This window comes from Triturus cristatus, chromosome 2_2, assembly GCF_964204655.1.
Source record: "Triturus cristatus chromosome 2_2, aTriCri1.1, whole genome shotgun sequence".
NCBI classification, from domain to species: Eukaryota; Metazoa; Chordata; class Amphibia; order Caudata; family Salamandridae; genus Triturus; species Triturus cristatus.
Window position 1 is genome coordinate 520,034,010 of NC_140582.1, and position 5,208 is coordinate 520,039,217.

Below are 5,208 nucleotides of genomic sequence, written 5' to 3' on the forward strand. Positions count from 1 at the left end.
AAAGATGTAATAGCTCGAATTGATCCTCAGCCCAGGACTTGTGAGGCTCTCATTAGTCTGGCATTGAGGTTGGACGGTCAAATTACCGACAGAGGTGGGGATCGGTTTAGGGTAGAGAGAAGCAGAAAGGAGGCCACGGTAAGTGAGACAGTTGCGGAGCCCATGGAAGTGGGAGCGGTCCATGCTCAATTGTCAAGAACTGAAAGAGAGAGCAGACGAACACAAGGCTTGTGTATGTACTGCGGAAAGAAGGGGCACTATGTCAGGGAATGTCCAGCTAGGCCCAAAAAGCCCGGGGGCAATTACCGGAACAAAAAGGCTATAGCTACGGTGGCGGGAGTAGAAGTTCCCGTAAAGGAGGGTGGATCCTCAGAGGTAGTAGAGGTCCCCAGGTGGACGATTCCATCCCTGGACACTCAACCACAGGGTAAGACAGAAAGACATTTGGAATTTAGCATGTGGTTAGAAACCAGAGTACAAACCTTTCATTTCACCGCTATGAGGGATTCAGGGGCCACGGGTAATTTTATCCATCAAGGATTAGTGGAAAAATTAGCTATAGGAAAGACAAAGCGCGATATCCCAGAGGAAGTATTAGCGGTTGATGGCAAGCCTCTCACCTCCGGACTGCTCATAGAACAAACCGAGACTGTCAAGTTAACCTGTAGAGCGGGCAATATGAGTCACATAGATTTGTTGGCCTTAAATATCATAGATGCGCCTCAATATGAGGTTATTCTGGGAATGCCTTGGTTCAGCCTTCACAATCCCACCATTGATTGGAGATGTAGAACCGTTCAGTTCTTCTCGGAGGACTGTCAAGAGCATATGAGGCTAGGGGGGTGTTCGGGGGCCACTGTGTTGGCTAACACGTGGGTCGCAGCCACGGCCGCAGAAAAGGATGTGGTCTTACCCAAAGAGTATCGGATATTTTCTGATGTGTTTAGCAAAGAACAGGCCGAGTCTCTTCCACCACACCGTCCGTACGACTGCCAAATAGATCTAGTAGAAGGTGCTACGATTCCAACGTGTAGAGTATATGCGCTCTCCGAACCCGAAACGAAACATCTCAGAGAATATTTAGACCATTTTGTGGAGATAGGGTTCATTCGCCCTTCCCGTTCACCGGCGGCATCACCTTTGTTTTTTATTAAAAAGGCTAATGGAGATTTGAGGGCGTGCTGCGACTATCGCATGCTAAACAAGAATACAGTACGGAATCGGTATCCTCTACCACTCATACCGGTTCTTTTGGATCAAGTTAGGGAAGCAAAGATTTACACGAGGTTGGATCTCCGAGGGGCGTATCATTTGGTGCGCATACGTAAAGGGGATGAGTGGAAGACAGCGTTTAAAACTCGCTATGGTCTGTTTGAGTATCTGGTAATGCCGTTCGGGTTGTGTAACGCCCCGGCGGCATTCCAGTACTTCTTGAATGATGTCCTTAAAGATTTCGTGGACAGAACAGTGGTCGTATATATAGACGACATATTGATTTATTCAGAGAAGGTCGACTGTCACCAGGAACATGTATCACAGGTGTTACAGGAGCTGAGGAGGCACAGCCTTTTTTGCAAACTAAGCAAGTGCGAGTTTGGGGTGAAAGAAGTGGAATTTTTGGGAGTGATACTCCGTCCGGATGGTATGAGTATGTCAGAACGAAAGGTGCAGGCTGTACAGGATTGGCCGGTTCCCCAAAACGTGAGGGAGGTACAGTGCTTCCTGGGGTTTTCGAACTATTATCGGAGATTTATACAAGGGTTTTCACAAAAGGCCATTCCGATTATCCGGTTGCTTAGAAAGGGAGTAGTATTCGCCTGGACCAACGAAGCCAATCAAGCCTTTGAATATCTCAAAGAGGCCTTTACATCTGCACCGGTCTTGAGACACCCACAATTAGATGTCCCCTTCATAGTCGAGGCGGATGCGTCTAACGTAGCGATAGGGGCAATCCTTTCACAAAGGGACAAAGACACAGGGCAGCTTCACCCGGTGGCCTACCTTTCACAAAAGATGTTGCCTGCTGAGAGGAATTATAATATTGCTGAAAAAGAACTCCTCTCGATCAAAAAGGCTTTCCAGGAATGGCGCCCGTATCTATTGGGGGCTAGGTTTCCGGTAACTGTTTATTCCGATCATCGGAATCTACAATATCTGCGAACGGCTAGGCGTCTGTCACCTAGACAAATGAGGTGGATGCTTTTCTTTGAAGAGTATAATTTCATCATCACCTTCCGTCCTGGGGCAGACAACAGAAAGGCCGACGCATTGTCCCGAGTAATGGCGGTGGAAGGAACAGAGTCGGATATAAAAGAGTCGATTATCCCCCCGTACAAGGTCATTTGTGCCATACGAGCGGAAGAGTATCTGGAAGGCATAAGAACAAACAGGAGTCAGGAGGCTTGGAGCCGTTGGGCGGACAAAGGCCCGGAACGCAAGATCCAGGAGGGACTGCCGTTCATGAACAAGAAATTGTTCCTACCCACACAGGCACTTCAAAAAAGGGCTTTTGAGTGGTGCCACGACTCTCCTTTGGCTGGGCATCCGGGCATTCTGAAGACCACGCTGTTGGTGCAAAGATATTTTTGGTGGAAATCATTAGTCCCGGACGTAAAGAAGTGGGTGTCGAGGTGTGAAGATTGCGCAAGGGGGAAGACAGACACCTCCACAAGTAGAGGCAAACTGGTTCCCTTACCTACCCCCGGTGCGCCCTGGCAGAACATCAGCCTGGATTTTATCACAGGCCTCCCGGTGGACCAAGGATATATGGCCATACTAGTGGTGATCGACAGTCTCACCAAGATGGGCCACTTCATCCCTTGCAAAACACTGCCTACCGCTGGACAGACATCACAACTGCTGTTAAAAAACATAGTGAAGCTCCATGGCATACCGCAGGTTATCGTGTCTGACAGAGGCCCTCAATTTGTGGCACGTTTCTGGAAAGGGTGGAGTAAGGCTCTGCAAATTGACTCAGCGTTGTCCTCCAGTTTCCACCCTCAATCGGATGGACAAACCGAAAGGTTAAACCAAACCTTAAAAAAGTACTTAAGATGTTATGCCGAAAATGCTCATGAATCGTGGGTGGACATGCTATGGATGGCAGAGTTGGCATATAATAACGCCTCACACAGCTCCATTGGGATGTCGCCCTTCAGGGCCAATTTCGGATATGATGCGAGGATTTTGCCGTTTGTCATGCCCGGCCGGGTCATCAACCATCCTTCGATCCAAGATCACATGAAAGAGTTGCGCCAAGGACACTTAAGAGTACAGAAACATTTGGTGCAGGCCAAGATCCGATATAAAAACTGGGCGGATAAGCATAGACTGGAGGGCCCACAGTACAAAAAAGGGGACCGGGTGTGGTTGTCCACCAGGAATTTCCAGTTTAAGCTACGGAGTGTGTTTCATCCACGATACATCGGCCCTTATAGTGTGATGAAACAGGTGAATCCGGTAGCTTATAAGCTAAGGCTTCCGGGCTCCTTGCGTATACACCCCGTGTTCCACTGTAGTCTGCTAAAACCAGCAAAGGGAGGAGTGCGAAAGCCTCCACCTGCAATAACCACGGATGTCGGGCAAGAATACGAGGTACGACGTGTGGTGGATTCAAAGTACCGGGGGAGAAATCTGTGGTTCTTAATCTCCTGGAAGGGGTACTCGGCTGAGGAGGATTCGTGGGTGCCCAGTGCCAACGTGCACGCGCCAGCTAAACTCAAGTCTTTCTACAAGAAATACCCCGATAAACCGGGTTCTAGGAGGCGCCTGGAGGGGGACCTACTGTCAGGATCTGGGCTTGGAGCGCCTGCCACGACTACAACTCCCAGAATGCAATGTGCATGAGTGGGAGGAGCCACGGGCTTAAAACACCCTGAACGCGCGCACGACGTTGTGCGTAATTAACGAATCCGAAGGCTCGAGGAGCGAAACCTTGTTGCAGTGAATTTCCCGCATCGAAGTTTCACAAAGGCCGGAGTACCGGCATTGGCGTCACAGGCGGCAGAGACCGCAAATTCCCTGAGAGGGGGCAGTTACCGGAGCGGGACCTTGTTGCCGTGAATTTCCCGCATCCCAGTTTCACAACGGCTGGAGTATCGGCATTGGTGTCACAGGCGGCAGAGACCGCAAATTCCCAGAGAGGGGGCAGTTACCGGAGAGATAGCTGGCCGCACGAGGAAGGACCAGAGGCCTTTATTTATCGTTTTCTTTCGACACCGAACAAGGAAAGTGTGTCATCAGGAGAACGAGTACATGCGAAGGCAGCGTGTAGGAGAAAGGCATATTCTGGAGTTACCACAAACTGCAAGTATAGGTGGCGGTGATTGTTGCGCGCTCAGAGAAGAGTGCTCTGTACCTTGTATTATAGTAGCTAAAAAAGGAAAAGACAGCGTCACAAACAAAGTTATCTTCGTGAAAGGTCTGGATATTCCTTCACTGGTGTGGGGGTCAACAGTTGAGCGGTGATGTAACCGTTATAGTACTTTACTTAGTTCAGAACGATTCTTTCTTGTTATCGCTAACTAGGATTCAGTTCCAGGATATATGAAATGCCCTAGTGGTGGGTTCAGGATGTAAAGGAGGATACCATTCTCATAGCCCTGAATTCCTTACACCTACATTACCTGTGAAAGAAACGTCTAATTCTATGGTATTGTACATCGAATATATATGGTTTCTTGAGTGCCCAAAGAATCAGGGGCTACTATTGGGTTTGGTGGTCAGCATGCACCAGGATGTATGTTGGAGCATACGATGGAGTGTGAGCATGTGATTATGACATAAGGTAGTCAATGCTATAACTGTTGAATTAGTAGCGAGAATTATCGAGAGTAGTAAACTGTATTGGCAGTATACTTCTGTTTTGTGTTGCATGTTAATTCTTTCTTTACAGGTTCTAATCCCCGCTGTTCCCATCCTTCCCTTCCCTCGCTTGATGGCTCCAGTCTTCCGTGCCTTTAGTGCAGGAAGTTGGTGACGTCGAGAGGTGGACCCCATATAGCGTCGCCCGAATCCCGAGGAGTATCGGAACAGGGACGGATTCTAACACTGTGGCCTGTTTTAAGAGGTAGTTTTAATCCCCATGCCCTATTATATACTAGGGGCTTACAGAGGAGGTCATGCTAATCACAGGGGGACCCCAACGCATAATGTTCCCTAGTGTATGTAGGTGTTTTCACTGTATTCTAAGTGTCTTTTAACATAGCA